Source organism: Gossypium hirsutum, chromosome A05, assembly GCF_007990345.1.
Source record: "Gossypium hirsutum isolate 1008001.06 chromosome A05, Gossypium_hirsutum_v2.1, whole genome shotgun sequence".
NCBI classification, from domain to species: domain Eukaryota; kingdom Viridiplantae; phylum Streptophyta; class Magnoliopsida; order Malvales; family Malvaceae; genus Gossypium; species Gossypium hirsutum.
Genome location: NC_053428.1, coordinates 68,420,266 through 68,446,881, shown reverse-complemented (window position 1 = coordinate 68,446,881; position 26,616 = coordinate 68,420,266). Strand labels below are relative to the sequence as shown.

The window sequence follows — 26,616 nt, the reverse complement described above, 5'->3', positions numbered from 1 at the left end:
TGTGTACTGCAATTCTCGAGCAATTGATACTTCTTTTCAACTCCCCCAAACTTATTTTCGAAGTACATCTTGAATATTATTGAGTCTCGTGTTTGGGACAATTTTAAGATCATTAAGCGAAAAGCAATGGCTAATTATTGTAAGGGTCAAAATAAAATTAGGCCATATAGTCTCAAAGTTGGGTTTCAAAGGATAAAATTTTACTATGGTGGGCTTGAAAGGCTCAAACAGTCCAACAACAGTTGCCTAAAGCATTTCCAACGTTGCATGCTCCCTAGGATTTCGCCTCAAGAAACTACTAAGTCAATTCAAAAGACTTAAACTTTCATGCATACCTAACTCTCCTAAAGACTAAAAAATTTTATGGTATGAATTTGCACATGCTTTATTAAAAATACATTCATGTCATTATTAAGCTAACATAATAATTTCTTGAAATAATAGAACTTTATTCATACTCAAATTGATCATACTTAACAAAATTCAAATTTTTGAACAAAATATCCTAATCATAATTTAAAAGAAGAATTTTATTCTGAGTGGAAATAATTCAAATCTTCGGTCCCCCAACTTAAAATGAACAATGTCCTCATTGTTTAAAGTGAACAGATACTATACACCAGGTAGGATTTTAGAAAAGAGGAGGTGAGTCAATTTGACTGCTTAAGTGCCAAGCTCTTTCTAAATCCAATCCTAGACATGTATATATCTATTGCCACACTTTATACTTTGTGACTTGCTCACATTTTATTAGTGATTTCCCTCGCTTCTTTTATTATGCAAAAAAATAAAATAAAATAAAAGATTCCTAATTAAACTTAATCCTAATGACCTAAGAACAGAAATAAAATAAAGTCAAGATCCCCCATTTATTTATTTGCAGACCCTTCTGAATTTGACTCATCTTTTGTTCCATCATTATCACCTTTGCATGAATCGCTTCGTTCCTTTTTTGATAATGGACTCCATGGTTCAAATATAAAATCTGGAAACTCAAGCACAAAAATAAACGGGTCATTGTATATTTTCTTAAAAGCACTTCTTATCGAGTCATCCCTTATTTTTGAGTATCTCCAGTAGGCTTGTTGCTGCCATTGCATATGTTGCATTAAATCCATCAATTTTGACAGCTCATCTCGAAGGTCTGGGCTAGGTGGTTGAGCTCTAAACATTGAAGTTTCAGTATAAGGTTCAGCTTCTGGCTCCACTGATTCTACCTTGTCAGGGTCCCATGATTGCATTGTGGGATCTTTTTCTTCGTAAAGGTCCTCCGGTTCCTCACTTACTTCAATTTGTTGCTGTAGGACTAAGTCTCCAGCTACTCAGTAAAGATCCCAATCCGTGATTGTGCCTTGGCTATACCCTGTCTTCCTTACATTTGCAAGAATTTTAGCTTTCAAGCATAGAATTGCTATTGTAAAGGGGAAATGAGTAGGGCCAGAGCGTTTAATGGCACAATTCCGTATCTCCCTCAAGATGATCTTCCCCACATCAATGGTCTTACCAGTTAGGATCGAGTACAATAAGACCATTCGCTCTAAAGAGATTGTAGTCCCATGTGAGCTAGGCATAAGGTTGAATCGGATGAAGTAAAACCATACCTTCACAAGTGGAGTCAAATATTCTCTTTGACAAGTGTGGATTCCTTGTTTTAACACAGTCCATGTAGAACCCTGAACTGTCAGTTCCTCAAGAATTTCTTGCAAATTTTTAGGCTTGATATTGCTCATCAATATAGAGAACTCATCGTTTTCGAATCTGATAATTCAAAGAACTCAGTAATAGCATTCAAAATCTGATATTGCCCATCGGTACCTTGATTTCGCGAACTAGAACTTCTGTCATCTCGCTTGAAGTTAAATTCACATGAAACTCACGAACTAGCTCCTCATCCACACTAGGTCTCTTTTCACAAAATAGCTCCCAATTGAGGGTTTCAGCAACTTGATGAATACGTGCCATAAAGTCTCGGTAGTTGCTCTCCTTTAATGTAAAGCCTTTTTCTAGATGCATTTGTTGATTTTTGAAGATACTTTCGTATCTCACTTTGGCTTCTTCACTGTGGAACTTGTTTTGTGTTTCATCAATTTGAGCGGTAGCATGAGTTCTTTTGCGAGGCATGTTTAACCTGTTCATAAGATGGAAAAATTATTTTCTCAAAAATTTAAAAATTACTAATAATTTAATAAATTGAAAAATTAAATAATTTAATAAAATTTAAAATTTAAGAGGTCTCACCACCTTTTTATAAAAATTGAAAAAAACTCCTAAGAAATTAATAATGGATAAAAAGATAGCAAATTAAGGACGTTGGGAGGGTTTTGGCTAGGGATAATGGTGTGGGTATGTGCCGCACAAGCAGCTAGGGCGCGCGATCGTGGTGCATTTGGGAGCAGTGATGCGTAGTAGGGCTGGAAGCAATCAGCACACGTGCGTTTGGCAGCAGGTAGGACCTGGGCGCGTGCAGGATGGTGCGGAGGGCAGGTATCGCACGCGGGGTGAAGGCCTGGCGTGAGCTGAGGCTGGGGTAGCTCGAGGCAACGCACGCGTTGTGTGCGCGAGATGTGCATGCGATGGAGCTGGGCATGTGCTGGCCGACTGCTTGGTGCTGCTATTGCTAGGGGCTTCGGCACTTTGGTGTTTTAGTGCTTTGGGTTTAAGTGTTAGATGAATGGGAAGATGGGTGGTATTTATAGAGGAAGAAATAGGAATTAGAATAGAATTCTTAAAGCAATTTAATTAATAAAAATTCTAAGCTCTAATCTTATATAAAGATAACAACAATTAATAATTAGATATATGCATAGTAAATTATTAATTGCTATTTAATTTATTTTAAACAAAGATAAAATAAAATTAATCCTAATTCTATGCTAGATTTATAAAGACTAATATATAAATTATAATAGATATAATTATATATTAAAGATTATCATCTTATTATCTTTATTAAAAACTTATCGAATAAAATCCTAAATTTGATAATAATTAATATATATTATAACGGGTATAATTATATATTAATAATTATAATTTTTTCTTCTATTTTTTTAAAACTAAAAACATTTATTCTAGAAGCCTTTTGAAAATATTTATAAAAAGAGGCATCTAGTTTTTATTATTTACGAAAAGAGCAACCAAGTTTTAGAAATACTTCAATTAAGTCCCTAGACTTAATGAAAATTTGAAATTGAGTCGCAATTTAAAACTCGGGTCAAAATTGACCTTTTTATTTGAAAAATCAAATATTAAAATCTCTATTTAGAGAATAATTTTTAGGAAATTATGTTAAAATCAATTCCCAGGAAAGATTGGAGGGGTCACAAGTAGTTCCGCTTAAGTTTCAATCTCCTAGACATAATTTATTTAAACATACTAATCCCGCAAATATGCCCTAAATCATTTATTAAAAAGGAACATAGGAAAATTTTAAACATCCGATAAAATGAACGAAATGTCATTCCGTTCAATCTTATCTCCCCAATAGTGTTTCCGGCGCTGAGCGTTAACTCGAAAATTACCTCCCTTACCTTGGAGCTTGACAACTCCGTATGGATAGACATGATGGATCGTGAATAGACCAGACCAACATGATTTTAGCTTACCTGGAAAGAATTTTAGTCTGGAATTAAATAACAAAACTCGCTGACCTACTTCAAATTCTCGAACTCGAATGTGCTTCTCATGCCATTTCTTAAGTCTTTCCTTGAGTAATTTGGAATTTTCGTAAAAGAATAGCCAGAGTTCCTCTAGCTCATTGAGTTGGAGCATCCGTTTCTCCTTAGCAAGTTTAGGATCCAAGTTGAGTTGTCGAAGAGCCCAGTAAGCCTTGTGCTCTAACTTTAAAGGTAGATAACATGCTTTCCCAAAGACTAACCTGTAAGGTGACATCCCTAGAGGTGTCTTGTATGCTGTTCTGTAAGCCCATAAAGCATTATCCAACCTTTTGGACCAATCACGTCGGTTTGGGAAAACTACCTTCTTAAGTATGCCTTTGATTTCCTTATTTTCCAGTTCAGCTTGCCCATTCGTCTGCGGATGGTAAGCTGTTGCAACCTTGTGTTTCACTCCATGCTTGTCCAATAACCATCTTAACCACTTGTTCGCGAAGTGGGACCCTTCATCACTAGTGATAGCTATTGGGGTTCCAAACCTTGTGAACACGTGTTTCTGCAAGAACTTAATTACAACCCTAGCATCGTTTGTCGGATAAGCTTTAGCCTCGACCCATTTGGACACATAATCTACTGCTACCAATATATACTTGTGACCTAAAGATGGAGGGAAAGGACCAAGAAAGTCAATACCCCATACATCGAACAATTCTACCTCAATGATGTTTGTTCGAGGCATCTCATTTCTGTTGGTGATATTTCCAACCCTTTGACATCGGTCACAACTCTTTACGTACACGTATGTATCCTTAAATAGTGTTGGCCAAAATAATCTGGCTTGCAATACTTTGGCCGCCGTACAAGTACTCCGAAGTGTCCCCCACTCGGAGCTGAGTGACAATGGTATAAAATCTTTTGTACTTCATCTTCTGCCACACATCTCCTGATCATTTGATCTGTACACTTTTTAAACAAATATGGCTCTTCCCAGAAATAGTACTTAACATCATGAAGAAACTTTCTTCTTTGTTGATAAGTCTTATCAATTGGCATCAAACCATAAGCTAAATAGTTAGCAATATCAGCAAACCAAAGGGTACTATGGTCATGAATTACCTTCAGTATGTGTTCATCTGGAAACGTTTCTTAAATTGGTATAATAGGAGAATTCCTTTCTTGAGGCTTCAATCTGGACAAGTCATCTGCTACTTGGTTTTCTACTCCTTTTCGATCTTGAATTTCTAGATCGAACTCTTGAAGTAGAAGCACCCATCAGATTAGTCTCAGCTTAGCATCTTTCTTAGCAAGTAAGTACTTGATTGCCGATTGGTCCATATAAACAGTTACTTTGGTACCTACAAGGTAAGACCGAAACTTGTCAAAAGTAAATATAATAGCAAGTAACTCCTTTTCTATTATCGTAGAGTTCAGTTGAGCTCCTGTAAGAGTCCGGCTTGCATAGTAGATGGGATGAAAAACTTTATTCCTTCGTTGGCCCATGACAGCTCCTATCGCGAAATCACTTGCATCACACATTAATTCAAATGGTAGATCCCAGTCTGGTGTGACAATTATGGGTGCCGTAACTAATCTACTCTTCAAATCCTTGAAAGCCTTTAAGTATTCATCATCGAACCTGAACGTCATGTCCTTCTCCAATAATTTGCATAAGGGTTTAGCAATTTTGGAGAAGCCTTTGATAAATCTTCGATAAAACCCGGTGTGACCCAAGAAGCTCCTAATACCCTTTACAGATGTTGGAGGTGGGAGTTTCTCGATAACATCTACCTTTGCTTTATCTACCTCGATTCCATGTCTCGTTATCTAATGCCCTAGAACAATTCCTTCTCGTACCATTAAATGGCACTTTTCCCAGTTAAGTACTAGGTTTGTTTCTTCGTATCGTCTTAGTACATTTGCTAGATTCGCTAAGCAATCATCGTAAGTATCTTTGAATAGTGAAAAGTCATCCATAAAAACTTCCAAGTACTTTTCAACCATGTTAGTAAAAATAGACATCATACATCTTTGAAATGTAGCAGGTGCATTACATAAACCAAATGGCATGCGTCTAAATGCAAATGTACGTTACGGGCAGGTGAACATTGTCTTGTGCTGATCTTTTGGTGCTACTGTAATCTGATTATACCCAGAGTATCCATTGAGAAAATAGTAATAGTCTCGCCCAGCGAGTCTATCCAGCATTTGGTCCAAAAAGGGCAAAATATTTCTAGTCACCTTGTTCAGCTTCCGGTAATCGATGCAAATCCTCCATCCCGTAACTGTTCTAGTTGGTATCAACTTGTTATTCTCGCTCTCTACGACTGTGATACCTCCCTTCTTTGGCATGCACTGGACCGGACTTACCCACGAACTGTCTGAGATGGGATAAATGATACCCGCATCTAACCACTTGATAATCTCCTTTTTCATCACGTCCTTCATAATGGGGTTCAGTCTTCATTGTCCATCAATCATCCCTTTTTCGCTATCTTCTAGGATAATTTTGTGCATGCACACAGATGGACTAATACCACGGATATCAACTATGGTCCATCTGATAGCCTTCTTGAATTGTTTCAACACCAAGATGAGTTTCTCTTCTTGCTCAGTAGTTAATTCTGCTGAAATGATTAAAGGAAAAGTAGAAGCGTTACCTAAAAAAACATATTTCAAATTTGAGGGAAGTACCTTCAGTTCTAATTTAGGTGGCTCCTCAATTGACGCTTTTGGTTGGGTATAATCCCTTTTCTCTAACTCCAAAGATTCAAAGCGGGATTGCAGATTAAATCCCCTTTGATTAGCTTCTAACAAAGCTAAGTATTCATCATCCTCTTCATCATTCAGAGGATCTGATGTTAAAATTTGTTCCAACGGATCCTTAGCATAGTTGAGCTCATTTTCCACTATTAAATCCTTTAAATCGGACTGCAGAACAATCATCAATTGTGTCAGGAAATCGCATAGACGTAAAACATTAAACGTTACCTGATCATGCTGAACACGCATCGTAAGCTCGCCCTTCTACACATCTATAAGGGTCCTTCCGGTAGTTAAGAACAGTCTTCTTATGATAATCGGCACTTTTTTGTCTGCTTCAAAGTCTAGGATAACAAAATCAGCAGGAAAGATAAATTTATCTACACGTACCAATACGTCCTCGATTTTTCCTTCTAGATGTGCTAAGGATCAATCTGCTAGTTAAAGTGTAACTGTAGTAGGTCTAACTTAACCTATCCCCAACTTTCTAAATATTGACATAGGCATCAAGTTAATACTCACACCTAAGTCACATAATGCCTTACCACAATATGTTGCTCTGATGTTGCAAGGTATGGTAAAACATCCAGGATACTTTAGCTTTGGGGGTAGTTTGTCTTGAAGATATGCGCTGCATTCCTTCGTCAGAGCTACCGTCTCAAATTCTCCAAGTCTTCATTTTTTGGACAGGATATCCTTCATAAACTTGACGTAGTTTGGCATTTGTTCAAGTGCTTCAACCAATGGGATGTTGATATGAAGTTGCTTGAGTACGTCTAGGAATTTCTTGAATTGGATTTCCTGCTTCTGCTTCTGAAGTTTTTGAGGGTATGGTGGTGGAGGTTTCTTTACTGGAACTGGTTGATTCATTTTCTGCCATAATTTTGCATCTAACGAAGTTGTTAGTTATCAGAATTAGCTAGTTCTAGAATTACCTTGTCGGGTTTTGCAGATTCTAGTTCTTGTGCAACAGGAGTTTCAACACTCGGTTGAACTTCCTCTGAGTCTTGAGCATCAGCTGGCTCCTTTTTAGTTTCGATAATGTTGGGCTCTACTGTCTTTCCACTCCTCAATGTCAACGCTTTACAATGTTCCTTCCCCGAATTTCTTGGATTTTTCGTATCACTAGGTAAAGTACCTTGTGGTCGGTTCCTAAGTTCAGTTGCAAGCGGGCCCACTTGATTCTCCAAATTTCTTAGAGTGGCGTCGCTTTTTGCCATGTATGCCTTCAATAAATTCTCTAAGCTATTGGATGATTCAGCCTGAGTTGGTTTCTGAACTTGTTGGGAAAAACTATGCGGCTGAGTCAGTTTAGATTGAGCGTAGTTGTTACTAGTTCTAGCCCTTTGGTTACTCCAGGAAAAAATTGGATGGTTTCGCCACGATAGGTTGTAGAAGTTGGATTGCAGTCCTTGCCTTCTTGAATTTTGGTTCTGGTTACTCATGTAATATATGGATTCAGGGTTTGATGGACATTCTTCGAACAAATGTCCTTCCCCACAATAAATACAGTCTATACTCTGGAATTGGTGAGGTGGTTGGGCTGCAAAACTGTTAGACCCATTAGCGGTAAGATTCTTAAGCATTGAGGATATTGAAGATACTTGAGATGCAAGTGAAGTGAGAGCGTCCACTTCATGTATTCCAGTGACTCGTTTTCCTGACGCGGCTCCATTGGTTGGCCATTGATAATTGTTACTGGCGATCCTCTCGATGATTTCATAAGCCTCATTATAAAACTTAGAAAGGAGAGCACCGTTAGCAGAAGCATCCACTACCATCGTCGTGTGAGCATTGAGACCATTATAAAATGTCTCAAGTTGGATGCAATGTGGGATTCCGTGATGAGGGCATTTTCGTAGTAGTTCTTTGTATCGTTCCCATGCCTCATACAATGCTTCATCATCCATTTCTTGGAAAGCAGTGATCTCGTTCCTCAAATGAGCATTCTTGCTTGGTGGGAAATACTTCATAAGGAATCTTCCGACTAACTCTTGCCATGTAGAAATTGAGTTTGGTGGCAATGAATTCAACCAGGCTCGAGCACTGTCCCTTAGTGAGTACGGAAACAACTTCAATCATAATGTATCTTCAGTAACTCCAGCTAATTTGAAAGAGTCGCTCACCTCCATAAATAGTCTTAAATGAAGATGAGGATCTTCAGTAGGCATGCCACAGAATTGGCCCACTGTTTGAAGCATCTGGAACATGACTAGCTTCAGCTCAAATTGTTGTGCCTCGATTTCGGGTCTCCTAATACCCGGATTAAGATCATTAAAAATAGGCATTGCATACTGTCTCAAGGCTCTATCCCTATCATCAGCAATAATGATAGGATTTTGAGCAAGGTTTTCTCCATTTCCTTGATTCATATTCTCAAAATTCTTTCCTTCAGTCCTTCTCTAGTTCGCTGGTCTTCTTTGCTGTCGAAAAGTTTGTTCAATCTCAGGGTCTACAGGGAGTAGGTCAATAATCTGGTCAATACTCATAAACACCTAAAATTATCAAAGAAAAATTAATCAAGTTAAAATTTAAACAGACAAATAAACCAAGATGTAAAACTAACAAATTCAAAAATAATGACTTTTGAAAACAGTCCCCTGGAACGACGCCAAAAACTTGGAACGATGGAAAAATGTGCAACTGTACACAATCACAACAAGTAATAAAGTGACAAGTAAATGTCGAGTTATCGTACCCACAGGGACTGCAAAAGAATTATTTATGAAATTAATTGTAAAACACTTTGGTGAAGTAAAAATAATTTGGTTTTAGAAGATGGGAAAAAAAACTAATTAAAAACTAAGTAAATGATTTAAATAAAACAAAAGAGTTCTAGTGCACGATTTCAAATAAGATTTAATCAATGTAACATACTTGTGTTGGATTAATTATATTTCTTGAACTCAGAATTACTAAACTCATGTTTATACTGTTACGAATAAATTCACAGCAAACCAGCAATTTGCTAACTTATGAACAAATTTAAATACAAAAATCCATTCCTCTCTTGACATATCTCTATGTCAATTCAACCGACTAAACAGATTCTAGTAAGCAAAACATGTTATTGCACATACATACTCACTAAATTGAACCAATCTCTTGCATATCCCTATGTCAATTCAAACGATTAATTAAATCTAATAAGCATATAAAAGACTTTGTGAAGTAACAAGATATCCCTACCTTGAAACAATTTAATCACAATAATCTTGCAAGTTATGAAAGGCAATAATATTGCCAGATACATTGCTAATTTAACCTTCAGCTACCTTAGAAGAATAAACATGCACTGATTAAGTATTGTGTCAACTAATTGCAATTGCAATCTGTTTAAATAATTAATTTATTAGTTATCTCATAGTCGTGATGCAAGAATAACTTAGGCATGATTTTACTTAATCAAGCATCTTACCGAGGCTTATAATAGCATAAACATCATTTTAACAATTCAAGCAGACAGAATATAATCAACCCAAAACAAAAATAATTTAAGCTGAATCGATTAAAATAACCATTTCAATAGCATAAATATTCATAAACATGTTTGTCAAAACAACAACAAAAACTTAAAGAGTTAGGGAACAAGAAGCAAATCCGGTGTTTCTCCGTGGCTTGACTAGTTGCTCCGTTCTTCATTCTTCATTGGCCTTGGCTATCAAGGTGGCTCATGAACACCTAATTGCTACTCCAAATGGCTGATGAGAGCCTCTTTCTCAAGAGGAGAAACCGGCACTTGAACAAGAGGGAAATGGGATGAAAAAATGAGAGAAAAGTGAGAGAGGAATGAGAGAATGATGTGAAGTGAGGGATGCTTTGAATGATCAGCAAAGGGTGGCTTTTATAGCTGATTGTGGCTGCTAAAAATAGCAATTTCCAGCAGCCAAAGAGCCCTCCCTTGGCCTGCCACACACATGGCAAAGTTGAGAGCTTCAACTTTGCTATTTTAAGCTTGGGGCAAATCTACAAAGCCATAATTTAATGTGGGGTTTGAATGCAATTTGGAAGTCTTTTGAGGGCCTTTTTGCAAGCATATTTAATCAGCTAAAATGCTGATTTGGGTCAGCATATGGACGGTTCTGGGCTACCCATTTAGTGGCTGGTTTGGTTCACTCAATTTGGCTCGACCAGTGCGGTTCAACTAGATCCTTTCTCCATAATTAATTAAAAATAATTTATTTAACCCAAATTAAATGGGGAATAAACTAAAATTAATTAAATTATGAATTAATACACATTTCTGGACTGTCTTAGGCTGGAAATTAAAGTACCTCGATACTTTAAATTGCTTCTCAATTTTGTGCTTTCAGTAGTGTCAGCCGAGCCAATTTTCACCCTTTGCACGAATCTGTTGAAAATAGTCAAAATTAGTCAAAGTTAAGTATAAAATTAAATAAATTCACCATGTTCATATTTTTAACATGACTTAATTATTTTATAATATTTAATTATTTTTCAACAAGAATATAACTTGATTTGCATGAATTTAAGAAAAATTGGGTATGAAAAAGTATATAACCTTTTGTGTTTCCAGCAGATCAGTTCTAGTTGATAAAGTCTATAAGAATTTTCCTTTGACAATTCAAGGTCGTTGTTTCCCAGCTAACCTTATGTTGTTACCATTTGATGAATTTGACGTAATACTTTGTATGGATTGGTTAGCCCTTCATGATGTAACAGCGAATTGTGGTAGTAAGTATATTAAGTTGAAATGCCCGGATGGTAAGATTCTACGAGTAGAATCATGTGAATTGGGTTCATCGCTGTAACATCCCGAAATAGGGCCTAAACGGAACAGTGGTTGCGAAACCACAAATATGAGGTATAAAAATTTATTTTATTATTATTTTGAGGATCATGATATGATTGCATGATTGTATGAAAATTTCATGATGAAATTCTATGCATAAAGTGCTTAAGTTGAGATTAGGGACTAAATCGAATAAATTGCAAAACTTGCATTCTAGAAGTTTTTAGTATGAAATTGCTTTGGAATATTAATTAGGAGGGTTTAAATAAAAATTTGACCAAGTTCTAAGTTCATGGACAAAATAGGACATGGATGGAATTTTTGAAAGTTTAATAAGGAAAGGCATTTTGGTCATTTGGATATTAAATGAAATAAAAAGGGAAAAATAACACAAAATTCATCATCTCCTTCATTAGCACGAAATTTAAAGGGTTCTCCATAGCTAGGGTTTTTTTCAAGCTTTCAAGCTCCATAGTAAGTGATTCCAAGCCCCGTTTTTAATGTTCTTTGCGTTTTCGGAGTCCTGGTAACTCGATAAAGCTTATGCTAGCAATAATTTAAGTTAGGGTTCATATTTGGAAAAATACCCATAGGTGAAAAGTGTTTATTTTGATGTTTTATGATAGAATATGAGGTTTTAAATTATGTTAGACAACTTGTGCTACTCGGTTTTAAGTGAAAACGAGTAAAAGGGCTTAATCGGTAAAAATACCTAATAGTCATAAGTACATGTTAGAGTGTGAATTTGATGTTGTCATAGAAGGGAAAAATGATCAGCATGTCATAAAACATAAGAAAATAGGATGAAGTTTAAATTACGAGCCTTGGGGAAAAAGTGAAAATATGTGAAAGTTTAGGGGTAAAAATGTAATTTTTCCAAAGTTTGGCTCAAGGACTGTTTTGATAAATGTGAATATTAAATAAGTTAAATTTGCTATTATAGATCAAGAAGAGCGAAATTTGGGAGTAGATCGGGGAAAAGAAAAAGTAAAGGACTAAATTGTAAAGTTTAGTCACATTTTGTATCAAGGTAAGTTTACAGTAAATAAATGCAATATTCTTTTATTTTACATTATTATTGTCAATTTCCAGCATTTATATACTTATTTTTTTGAGAATATTTAAAGTCGAATTAAAGGCGAAGTGACAGAGAAAAAACATTAGAAAGCCCCGTTTGAACCTTAGGAATGTTAGGATATTGGGGTTGACAGGACAGGACAGGATAGAAATGAGCCATGTAAGTTCATATCAGATATATGGATTTGGAGACAGGAATGAGCCATGTAAGCCCATATTAGATATATATATATATGGCATTGGAAACAGGAATAATTCATGTAAGTCCATGTCGAAGACATGGCATTGGCAGGATATTGATAGACAGGAACGACCCTAGTATCCTTAGTATTCCGAGTGGTTCAACGGGTCATTGCACACTTTAAATTACAGTGAATTATCAACAAAAAGGGAAGGTAGATTATATTTATGAATAGTGAAAGGTCAGGTAAAAAAGAAGGTAAGTGAGTAAAGAAGAAGGTAGAAAATGAGAATGTAAAGAAAGTTTATGAGGCTAGGTGACATTATGTATATTTATTCATTATGTTGAATGTTGTAATTTATTTGCTTGTAAGCTTACTAAGCCTAGTGCTTACTCTCTTTATTTTCTTTTTCTTATAGGTTTTTTCAAGCCACTCGGGGATCGAAGGAAACGTCGGAGACCCGATCACACTATGGAAGAAATCATATTGGTATAGTTAGACGTTTCATTTTGTGTATGGCATGTATAGGAACTTGGTTTCTTTTGATATGATATGATCAATGAATGATGTGTAAATACTTGCTAGTGATTAGCTAATAGAATGGCTGATGATATACATGTTTAATAGTATGTATGATTAAGTAGTAACTATCACATGAAAACTAAGAAAAATGTAAAAGTAACTTAAAAACAGATTCAAGTATCAGAAATAACGTGATTTTGAAAAATCACAAGAAATTGTAGAGACATGGGTTGTGGGTTATATGAAATTAAATCTCATTGTGTCTATTTTCATATGGAATAAGAAAAACAGGTAAAGGTTTTGTATTTTATAAGATATCTGAGTTTTAGTGAAATAGGGCCAGAGCGATTTCTGAATCCCCTGTTCCAACTTTGGAAATTCACCATAAATAATAGAAAAATAATTAGGTGGTGTACTATATTAGAATCCTTATTGAATATAGTTTTAATAGAAACAAACGGTACAGTCATATGATTTTTTTACAGAGAGAAAAGTGGTTCGCAGTAAGTAGAGGCCAGTGCAGTCGAATTCTGAAATAGGGGTAACTTTAACTAATAAACTGTACTAATTGGCTAAGTCTAAAATTCTAGAAAAAAATTAGTAGATAGATATATGAGTTTTTAAGCAACCATGATGCAGAAAAATAGTTTATTCCGAAAATTAAAATAAGTGGTTTAGAGTTGTTTAAAAGGTAAGATAAGTTTAGTAACACCTTAAGCTTGACTCCGGTGACGGTTTCGGGCGTGGGGGCGTTATATTCGCTAGTTGTAATCATGGAAATGGTTGCCCAGAGATATATAAGGAAAGGATATGAAGCCTACCTTGCATTTGTACTGAACATTAAGGAAATAGAGCTGAAAATTGAGTCCGTGCCGATAGTATGTGAGTAACCAGATGTGTTTCCGGAAGAATTACCCAGATTACCTCCTGAAAGGGAGATAGAGTTTGGTATTGAATTGGTTCTAGGGACGACTCCCATTTCTATTGCCCCGTACAGAATGGCACCTACCGAGTTGAAGGAGTTAAAAGAACAGTTGCAAGAGCTGACGGATAAAGGATTCTCTAGGCCAAGTGTTTCACCTTGGGGTGCCCCCGTGTTGTTCGTAAAGAAGAAAGATGGTTCAATGAGGTTATGTATCAATTATCGGCAACTGAACAAGGTGACTATCAAGAATAAGTATTCTTTGTCAAAGATTGATGATTTGTTTGACCAGTTGAGAGGAGCCACCGTATTCTCCAAGATAGACTTTAGGTCCGGCTATTATCAGCTGCGAGTTAAAGACTCGGATGTACCCAAGATAGCTTTTAGAATGAGGTATGGCCATTATGAATTTCTTGTCATGCCGTTTGGGCTGGCGAATGCACCAGCTATGTTTATGGATCTAATGAATAGGATCTTTCAGCCATATTTGGATAAGTTTGTCATTGTGTTTATTGACGACATTTTGATCTACTCTAAAGCTGAGACAGAGCATGCGAAGCACCTGAGAATTGTGTTGCAGACCTTGCAGGAAAAGCAACTGTATGCTAAGTTTAGCAAGAGTGAGTTTTGGTTCTAGGAAGTTGGATTTTTGGGTCATATAGTTTCTGGTGAAGGCATTCGAGTTGATCCAAGTAAGATTTCTACAATTGTTGAATGGAAATAGCCTAAGAATGTAACGAGGTTAGAAGCTTTTTGGGCTTAGCTGATTACTATTGAAGGTTTGTAAAAGGATTTTCCATGATAGCGACTCCGATGACGAAGCTGCTACAGAAAGACATTAAGTTTGAATGAACAGAGAAGTGTCAGCAAAGTTTTGAGAAGTTAAAGACATTGCTGACCGAAGCTCCTATTTTAGTGCTAACTGAACTGGGAAAAGAGCTTGTGGTCTACAGTGATGCATCCTTAAATGGATTGGGCTGTGTACTTATGCAAGATGACAAGGTGATAGCCTATGCTTCACGGCAATTGAAGCCTCACGAGAAGAATTATCCAACCCATGACCTAGAGCTTACTGCTATTGTTTTTTCCTTGAAAATTTGGAGGCATTATTTGTATGGTAAGACTTGCCATATATTCATGAGCCACAAGAGTTTGAAATACTTGATGACTCAGAAAGAATTATATTTGAGACAACGGAGATGGTTAGAATTAATTAAGGATTATGATCTGATTATTGAGAGATGGTTAGAATTAATTAAGGATTATGATCTGATTATTGACTATCACCCGAGAAAGGCGAATGTGGTCGCCGATGCATTGAGTAGAAAATCCCTGTATGCTTTGAGAGCCATGGATACTCGTTTGACATTGCTTGATGATGGTTTAGTTCTGGCCGAGTTGGAGGCTAGGCCAACATTTCTGTAGGAAATTCATGATGCTCAGCTTAACGATGATGGCTTACAAGCAAAAAGAGCTCAATGTGAGTCTGGTATTGAGTCAAATTTTCGGATCAGTCCTGATGGATGTTTAATGTTTAGAGATAGTGTTTATTTACCCAAAGACAACAAACTTATTCGGAATATTTTGCAAGAAGCACATAACAGTCGTTTGCCTGTTCACCCGGGAATTACTAGGATGTACAACGATTTAAACTGGTGGAACGACATGAAAAGAGATGTTTCTGAATTTGTATCGAGATGCTTAGTTACAGCCTTCAGGTTTGTTACAGCCTGTAATGGTCCCCGAATGGAAGTGGGACAAATTTACCATGGACTTCGTGACGGGATTACCTTTAACTCTGAAAAAAAAAGATGCCATATGGGTTATAGTGGACAAATTGACAAAGTTGGCTCATTTTATCCCGGTAAGGACGGATAATTCTCTTGATAGATTGGCCTATTTGTACATTTTTGAGATAGTAGGATTGCACGGAGTACCACTATCGATTATTTCAGACAGAGACCCGAGGTTCACTTCGAGATTCTGGAGGAAGTTCCAAGAAGCCTTGGGTACAAAGTTGAGCTTTAGCACAACTTTTCATCCTCAGACTGATGGCCAACCTGAGCGGATGATTCAGATTCTCGAGGACATGTTGCGTTGTTGCATCCTCGAATTTCAGGGCAGTTGGGAAAAATACCTGCCATTGGTAGAATTTTCCTACAACAATAGTTCCCAAACAAGTTTGAAGATGGCACCTTATGAGGCATTATCTGGCAGGAAGTGTCGAACTCCATTGTACTGGACAAAACTCAAGGAAAATTGAACTCATGGAGTTCATCTGATTAAAGAAACTGAAGAAAAAGTTAAAGTGATACGGGATTGTTTAAAAGCGGCATCAGATAAGCAAAAGTCTTATGCTGATCTGAAAAGAAAGGAAATAAGTTTCAAGTTAGAGATAGAGTATTCTTGAAAGTATCTCCCTGGAAAAAGGTATTGAGATTTGGTTGGAAAGGTAAACTGGGTCCACGATTTATCAGACCGTACGAGATCACCGAAAGAGTTGGACTGTTAGCCTATCGTTTGGCGTTGCCACCTGAACTAGAAAAGATTCATGACGTGTTCCATGTATCCATGTTAAGGAGATATCGATCAGACCCCTCTCATGTAATTTCACCGACTGAGATTGGAATTCGACCGGACATGACTTATGGAGAGGAACTAGTTAAGATATTTGCTCGTGAAGTTAAACAGTTGAGAAATAAAGATGTGGCTTTAGCTAAAGATTTATGGCAACGACATGGTGTAGAAGAGGCTACATGAGAGTCGAAAGAAACCATGAGAAGTCAATATCCGAATCTATTTTTTGGTAAGACTTTTGGGGACGAAAGTCCCTAAGGGGGAGAAATGTAACTTCCTAAAAATGGGACTTAGTCAGAATGGTGGTTTTAGGACCACAAATCTGACATCAAAATATTACTTTTTGATTATTATAAGGCCTAGAATATGTATATATGAATGTGTTAAAGTTTCATGAAGAAATTCTTTGGGTAAGGTGTTCAATTGGAAATTAGGGACTAAATTGAATAAATTGCAAAACTTGATTTCTAGAAGCAATTTGTATGATTGCTTTGGATTATAAATTAGTAGGTCTTGGAGAGCAATTTTCCCAAATTCTAAGTTTTTGGACAAAAATGGGCTTGTATGGATGGAATTTTAAGAAAAAGGCTTAAGGGCATTTTGGTCATTTGTTATTTTAATGAAATAAGATGGAAAAAATGAACCAAAATCAGCCCATTATCTTCCTTTTCCAGCTGAAACTTCAAGGGTTTCCATAGCTAGGGTTTCCAAGCTTTCCAAGCTTAATAGTAAGTGCTCACAAGCCTCGTCTTTCATGCTCTTTGTATTTTTAAAATCCCGGTAGCTTGCTCTCTCCATTTCTACCCATATTTCATATGCTAGAGTTCATGTTTAGAAATTTACCCATGCATGAGTTACTTGTATTTTGATGGATTATGGAGGAATATGAAAGATGAATGTGTATTAAACATCTTTTCCTAGTTGATTTTCATGAAAAACCCTTACAGGGACTATTTTGCAAAAGATGTAAATATGTGGTAGAAATGAGAAAATAATGGAAAATGAGGGCTGCCATAAGAAGGAAAAGTGTTCGGCTAGGCTTGGGTAAGATAGAAAGTGCATGTGTTTCATTATACGAGCCTAGGGACTAAATTATAAAAATGTGAAAGGTTAGGGGCAAAACGGTCATTTGGACTGGGGGTAGATATTAAACTTGAAATGTATAATGTAGTGTATTAATGAGTTAATTTTGTTGTTATAGACCCCGAGGAGAAAATTCCAGAGGTCGATCGAGGTAAACGCAAGGTTTCGGAATAACCGAAACACAACTCTGAAAAGAATACCAGGTAAGTTTAGATAAAGTAAATCCCTAATATGCATAATTGAATGATTTATGAATGCATGATGATTGCATTTATTATTAGCATGAAATATCATAGAAATGCATAATTGATGGTAACATGTGAAAAATTTCTCGGATAAGGTTGACAAAAGGAATTCAATGGATAAACCTTCATTGATATGTGTAAGGAGATCTTGCATGTGTTGCATTATGGATTTAGCCCGGACGGGTAATCTGTAATCTCAAGTATGAAAAGGATCTAGCCCGGATGGGTGTTCCTTGAATGATCAAGCCTCCCGAAGAATATGTGTGCATTATGGATTTAGCCCGGACGGGTAATCTGATTAGGGTCTGAATTTAGCCTGGACTGGTAATTCAGATCCGAGCTCATTAAGGATGTTTGTCGTTATAAGGGAATTAGCCTGGACTGGAAATCCCGACATCACCTTATAAGTTCATGATATAGGGGACTTAGCCTAGACTGGTAATCCTGGCATGAGATGTGAGGTTCGCGGGAATGCATATATGTGAAATGATCATTCGTAAGAATTGACGGATAATGGGTATTCCATCGAGATTTCCTAGAAACTCAACGGGATTAATATGATGTATGTCAATAACGGGATTAATATGATGTATGTCAATAATATGATGAATGATGAACTCATTTACATAAATTTACATGATGCTTTGTTATGTAACTAACTCATTGATTGAGTGCATGTGATAGGGAATCGTTTCTTAATTGATGATTTCATGATTAAAATATGGATGTATGCTAATTACTCGGTAAGTTTACTTTTCGATTATTCAAGTTTACTAAGCATGTAAATGCTTACCCCTCTCTTTTTCCTTGTCTCATAGAGTTCGAGGACTCGAAAGGATTGGAAGACGATTGGAGAGTCAACACACTATCAACTAGACAAGCTTTGGTATAAAGACTTTGTTTGTTTTGTTCAATGGCATGTATAGTATTTTTGAGTATTTTGTTATATGTGTCATTTGATTTGCCAATTGAAGGCATGTAAAAATATGTTTATCTCTTTGTATATGGCCACGAAAATTGGCTTAATTGAAGTAGGCTATGACCTATGAGTTTATGCATGGTTTTATTTACAAGTGATGGGTCATTATCAATTGGCAATGAGTCACATGATCGAGCCAATTTCAGATGAATTAAAGTGACATGGGAACCCATAAACACTAAATGGAAAATAACCTATCATGTATGAAACCAATGAAATGAGGTTTCCATACATTTAGTTTAATCAAGATTATTTACAAGTGTATAATTGTGTTTTACTTTGGATTTGGTAACCACTAAGCACAAGTAGTAGACAAGGGGTGACTGAAGGCTTGGAAAATAGTCTATAAGAGTCCACATGGCTAGACACATGGGCATGTGTCTAGGTCGAGTGTGACACACGGTTCCCTCCCATGGGTGTGTGCTATGGCCGTATGTCCCCTGCACTTAAAATTTTAGCTCAAAGTTGTACACGGGTAGGCCACATGGGCGTGCACCATAATCTTGTTAAAAAGATAGTGTCGTCCACGGGCAGGCAGCACGGATGTGTACCATGGCCGTGTTTATAAGTCAGTGTTGTCCAAGGGTGAAGGGCATGGGCGTGCCCCAAGTCACACGGGCGTGTGAGACTTTATGATAAGGAAAAATTTCCTAAGGATCCCAAGGTTTATCGAACGTACCCGAATTTGTCTTGCACTGCCTCTAGGTATGTTATAGGCCTCAAAGGCCTATATAAAGGATGAGTTGTTCATGGATGAAAAGCTTAAAGTTTGAGTAAAACATGGTGACTCGATTTGGTACGTTCCACAATGTAAAGTCCTAGTAATGCCTCGAACCCTATCCCGGTTTCGGGTACGGGTGAGGGGTGTTACAACCACATTCCATATTTATCAATCTACACAATTCCAATGAGAGAATATTATTAACTTTTTAATTAAGCTATGAATTCCACTATTGCTAGTGAAGCCATGCCATACACAAGTCATGTACCCAACATACCGTCTATGGGATCGATCATCTTTAGAGCATAAGCCTCCACTTATATCAAAGCACATGATCTGCATATGCATGGTCAGAGACTAACTCAGGATTTAGGTAAATCACACCATGAACGTCACAAGTGAATTAATTCACAAATGGATTCAGAATTAATTCATCTTGGGTCCAATCCAATGTATCATTCTACCAATGAATACATCTATGCCTCTACTCATGGTGTCAATTGCTTCAATAACCAAGACTAGCCATCTCCCCAATTGAAATTGTAGACAACATAATGATCATTCCCAGTGTTTGAATCAAATGCTCACTTTGATTTTTTACGGGATTACGAACTTATTTAGATTATCTACTAAAGTAAGTTGTCTTTCTCGCAATGTAAACATTCTTAAAATTCCACTTATCTTCAGTTTAAACTTAGACAATCAATGAGCTAATATTTGCTTGTCACAATTTCGCTATGAATGCAAAATATAAAAGAAATAAATACAAAAGACATAATAGTGAAATGTAAAATTAACTTTATTTATTTATTCATCTTTCAAATAAATAGAAAATAGTTACATGTTTACTATAATATGAGCACATTTCTCAACACAGTGCATTCTTCTGTGTACACCTCATCAATATATTGTTTGACATAAATTGAAGCGTCAACACAAGTTCCAACAATGTGTGCACACAGGTACCTTAGTGTTTGAAACCTCTCATAGTCACACTATCTGTTTCGGAGTTCAACTTCGTATGACCTAGGCGGGATACCTGGTCAATGACCAATGGGTTCTATCACTTGAAAAGTTTCCAATTCTTAAGCATACAAGTCTTTATGCATTGACCTCACTCTCTGGGTGTTGACCCCCATCGCCTTTCTAACCTCATTGGCATACATGTGTCCTGCACTCATCTAGTTTACTTGTTTCAACCCTATTCTTAGCATCAAGGTTGTTAGCATATAGAAAGTATGATGTGATCTCGAGTTCGTTAATTGGGCCAAAACTCAAGCTACCCATTTCCACACTATTTGGGCTACAAGTTGATGAACTTTTAAGAGAAGATCTAATTAAACTTCCTAGTGGGCCTATGACGTGAGCTGGAGCTAAGAAGTTCAAAGAAGCACATGTGGGCTTGATCCAACAAATTTGGGTTGAACATGACAAGACTAATCCTTATTGGGTCTCTAATAAAGACACAAGTCCATGCAACATTTTGCATGCGGATTTTTAAGGCCAAACCGTCCAAATTAGTTTAATTAATTCCACAACCTTTAAATTAGAGTTTATTTAATTATTTGTCATGCTATTTAATTTGTGTCTTTGTTATTACATCATTTTAATTGTGTCTTAAACATGTCTTAATCTATTATGTTTTAATGTGTCTTTTTTATTACATTTTGATTATGGTGTTTAAAATGTCCTAATGATTGTGTTTAACGTGTCTTAGGTACATCATGGATGGCCACATGAATGAAAGAACATAAGCATTCTTCCAAGTTCAATGGACGATAAACATGCTTTGTATCCAATTGGTACATACACATGCATGTACGTCAAAGAGGGAACTTGTATGAATTAAATTCTATTTCAATGGCATCAAAGATGCATGGATGGTGATGGGGAATGGATGTGACTATTCGGCTAATACAATGACCATCAAGATGCAAGGGATTTATGTGACTCTTCAAATTGAAAAATATGCATGAATATCATTTAATGGGGGCATGAGTGTCCAAATACAAGTATCGACAAGGGGATGAACGTCCATAAATCTTCAAGGGGGAACGAACAACCATTTAAATGCACTTAAGGGAAATTCATAAACCATTTGGTTCAATATATGGCTTGTGTACTTGAACCCTATTAATGGTCGAATTTTGGCCATTCATCTACCTTCGATGTTCTTATAAATAGTTGAAATTTGTAAACATTTGAAACTAATGATCAATTATATATTTAAGAGAATTCTCTTTTGTTCTTCAAGAACTTAAACCTAAACTTATCAATATTGTTTTCTTGTGGTGTTCAAAATTATTCAATCTTATCACTTTCCTTCTCACCAATTTCTAAAGTGTGGTGATCACCCTTATACTATTGGTTCCCATCTCGTTTATAGACAGTGTGTAACAGCCCGGTTTTTAGCTAAATAAAAATAGTGGTTTCAGGACCAAAAATCTGAGGTCATAAAATTATTTTAATATTATTTTTTGTGTTTACAACATGTGAATGTACATGTGTGAAAATTTCGTGAATTAATTTTATCGTTTAATAGCTCAATTTGAGAAAAAAGGACTTAATCGCGTAAAATGTAAAAGTGGCATTCTATAAGTTAAAGGTGCTATTTGACTTTGGCTTTATAATATGAAGACCTTAAATGGTAATTAAACCATAAATAAGGTTAGTGGACAATTTTGGACAACCATTAAGTAAACTTTATGTTATATTAGTAAGGTTAATTTTGGTATTTAGTAAATAATGATGATATTAATAAAACAAAAGAAATTTTGGTGTCCATCTTTCTTCATTATTGAAAATACAAAGAGAAAAAAGAAAGTTTTTATGCATTTAGGGTTTGGCCCTTGTTCATCTCGAATAAGTTATGATCTTTGATCAGTTTTTGATGATTTTTACGTTTTTGAGATCGTTGCTTTGTATTCTAGCAACCCATGCTTCAATTTTTTAAAGTGTTGATGATTTTGAAAGTTTCCATTGATGAAATTAATGTGTTTTATGATGTTTGATGATGAATTATGAAATCTTGGTGCTTGATATACATGTTTTGTAAAGTGATTTTGAGTAAAAATGAACATTAGGGATTAAATAGAGAAAGGTGTAAATTGAAGGGTTAAATTGTAAAATAAATGAAAGTTTTGGCCTGCTAGGGGTCCCTAGGAAATTCGGCTAGGCTTGGGTGTAATAAAATTTTGTGTAATTTTTATTTTTGTGAAAGAGGGACTAAATTGAATAAATGTAGAATTTTAGGGGCTAAAGTTCAAAAATGCCCAAATATGTGTTTGTGGATGAAATTGAGTGAATTGATGATTAAATGGGTTAATTTTGAATACATATAGATCAAGACAGAAAGAACTCAAATTTAGATTGGGGAAAATTGAAGGTTATCGAGTAATCGATCCTGTTCTTGAATTTCGAGTACGAGTTAAGTTCGTACGTGATAAACATGGTTACAATTAGGTTTTTAATGCTTTAATACCACATAAATTGTATAAATGTGACTACGATTGAGTACGACAACAAAGCGACTATGTTTGGCACTTAGTGTGCATTTCGAGATAGCTTCAGCTATATACATCACTTAGTGTGCGAATTTGAAATAGCTTCGGATTTATGTGGCACTAAGTGTGTGATACCAAGATAACTTCAATTTAAATGTGATGGCACTAAATGTGCGATATCGTTACAGCTTCGGCTAAACATTTATGCACTAAGTGTGCGAGTTCTAAAAGCATTGAAAGATTTCTGAACCATTTAACGTATTGAACAAAAAGGTGAGAATCAAATACATAAATATGAAAAAGTACAAGTACGTATGATACCTATGTGGTAGTTGATACTATGTGTATGAAGTTTGATGAATTTGTATATACATGATAAATGGTCATGGATTAGAATTGAATGTTGATATGAGAACTACTAAGTGTTTATTAATTGATGATTTGTATATTATAAATTGTAGAGTATTTTTGGTACGAACTTACTAAGGTATGAAGCTTACTATGTGCTATTTGTCTTTGTTTTATAGAGTATCAAAGCTAGCTCGGACATTGGGGATTATCGGGAACCATCACCAGACTATGATCATTTTGTTGGTACTTTGAAAGCTTTGTATATATGGTATATGGCATGTACAGGATAGTGTCATTTTGATATGTTTTTGAGTTGTGATTTTAGCCATCAGATTTGGCTTGTGAATGTTGGAATATGACCATTTAAGTTGGCTTGAATTATATATTAATAAGTGGTATGTATGTGATGTATAAAATGCCTTATATGTTAGCTTATTTTGATATGTTTACCATTATTGTTGATATAGCCAAATAGTTGTTATTTGGTTGATTAGTTGATATGTTTGGAAGATTGACATATTGTGGTTTGATTTTGAGATGGAGATATGGTACAATTTGTGTCATGAAATGGATGATAATTTGATGAGTAAATGCATTTAATAGTCATGTGAGATTGATGATTTTGGCATATTGATTTGGTATGTTTTGATTAGGGAATTTAGTAATTGTTATGGTTGGATATAAATAACATGATATGTGTATGGAATAGCATGTTTTGGTTGCTGAAATATGTATTGAAATGGTATATTATGGGTTGCTTTGTGTACATGAAAGTAGGGTGGCAAATTGACTTTTCAAATAGCCTATTTTTGTCCACACGGGCAAAGATACGGGGTATGTCTCAACCGTGTGTGACACACGATCATGTTACATGGCCGTGTGTCCCCTAGGGTACCCTACAAATTAAAGTTAGTATACACTACAGTTTTGACACGGCCTAGACACACGAGTGTGTCTATTGGCAGTGTGTGGCACACGGACTAGTACATGGGCGTGTGGTCAGCCATGTGACCCAAGTCAGTAACTCTCCATAGATTTCACACAGCTTGGCACACGGGCGTGTCCTCGACCATCTGGTACAAGTTAGTATGTATGCCCTATTTCCACACGGCCTACGCCGCGGGCATGTCTGGTGGTCGTGTGAGTCACACGGCCTATTCACACGGGCATGTGACCTATAATTTCATGAATTTCTTATAAGTGTTTAGAAGTTTTTATATGTGATCAGTTTAGTCTTGAACCATTCTTAAGCATGTTTTTAGGTCTCATAGACCTATTTAAGGGACTTTGTGTATGTGAATGATTGATATGCGATATTGAAAATTTGATAAATGTTATATTGTTCGATAATGCCTCATAACCCTATTCTGGAAATGGATACGGATAGGGGTGTTACATAGTGGGTCATGGTTTTTTATTTTCCCAATTTCCCAAACTTTTTTAGTCTTAAACATCTTTATAGAAACTGGATTTAATTGAATCTATAACTTTGGTTCATTTCTAAGATAATTTTTTATTCATAAGTTATATCCCAAAAGTTTATAGTTTTATTATCTTTCATATTTTTCCTATCTATTTATCAAACTTCGAGAGTTGAACCTGTTTAGAAACGATAAGGAAAATTAAATTGTGACTTGTAAACTTAACACGTACGATGATCACGTTAAAGTAGTTAAGAAAATAGATGAAATTGGAAGATGTCGTGTACGCTTTAAGATAGAGTTAACAGTCTCAGCCAGGTTAGTGGTTGGCAGATTAAACTAGTTTTCGCATTTAAAGAGCTTGGCTGCAAGCATTTTCGTTATGTTTTAGTTAAGTTTTCTTGGTTTTATTTTCATTCAATAAAATGTGCAAATTGAGCTATTTATTGACCTTAGGGGCCGAATGAGGCCCAACGGTGGGGTAACATACTTTGTATGTGTGCAAGAGACCATTAGAAGGCATTTTAAACGAATACTGGTCCCTATGTCGCAACATGAATGATTCGATGGCGCAACATAAGGAATAGAATGGCGAAAACTCAAGTCTGCCTTCAATGTCGCGACACAGACTGAGGATGTTGCGACATACCCCTGAAGATAACCGAAGAGAAGTATACTGTAACACCCCTAACCCGTATCTATCTCTAAGATAGGGTTACAGAGGATTATAAAAAATGGTAACTTTAAAACATACATTTAGTACCTTAACATAAGCATAGTTTAAATCATTCGTTTACATGCATAATGTCCTTTAATCAAGCCTTCAAGGCCTTAAAAACACTTTAGAAACAATTTGGGACTAAATTGGAATCATTTGACAAGTTCAGGAAAAAGTTAGAAAATTTGAACTACAGGGGTCACACGGTCTTGTGGCAAGGCCGTGTGACTCACATGGCTGAGACACACGCCTGTGTCTCAAGCCATGTAACAATTGAAATAAGGATACACGGCCATGTCTTAGCCCATGTATGTGCCCATGTAACTTTCGAAGTTGGGTCACATGGCCAAGCCACACGCCCATATGCCAGGCCATGTAACTCCCTGACTTGTAAAACTTAAAACCTACAGGAGACATATGACTGAGACACACGCCCGTGTCTAAAAACTGTATGGACATGAAATTAGCCAAAATCAAGCCATTTCCACCACCATTACAAGGTTGTACCTACAAGCTATTTGCACCAATGACCAAGATATCACAAACATACCAAAATATGCATACAATGACCAATTCAAATGACCAAATCCATTGAACCAATATGCCACATAAGACACCTCAAAAGCAAGCATGCAAACCTACCAATACATATACATATTTGACCATTTCTCAATCATAAACATTTAGTTCAATACCATTTTCAAAACATACCATAACTTGACCATATTGAGGTCAATTCATCACATACCACTTTGGCCATTCAAACATGCATTAAAACATTGCCAAAATAACACATACTAGTAAGGCATCTATAAGTACCAAAATGACACTAACCAACCAACCAACATCAAATGGTACCAAAAAAATTCATACATGCCAATATCATCAACTAGCATTCAATTAGATACCAACACAAGTCCACCTATACATGCCATTATAACCTTGGCCAAAACATTAAAAGACTACAGATATTTATGTTGGATAGTGTGATAGATCTCCGACGAGCTTCCAAACCGATCAAGCTTTTGATAATCTATAGAGTAAAGAAAAGTAATTACGTAAGCAATGAATGGTTAATAAGTTTGTATAAAATTTTAACATAACATTCCATTTCAATAATGAGCTTTATAGGGTAAATATAAATCTTTTATATGAGTAGGTCCATCAACATCACTTATATTTTTCATT

The 26,616-nt window shown here is 36.0% G+C and overlaps 1 non-coding gene across 1 annotated transcript; it reads left to right on the top strand.

Moving 5' to 3' along the window:
• The first annotated feature begins 8,210 nt into the window (after positions 1 to 8,210).
• LOC121230001 (small nucleolar RNA R71) lies at positions 8,211 to 8,316 on the top strand. Its single transcript, XR_005927953.1, has one exon. It is a non-coding gene; the product is annotated as a small nucleolar RNA R71 (small nucleolar RNA).
• The last annotated feature ends 18,300 nt before the right edge of the window (positions 8,317 to 26,616 follow it).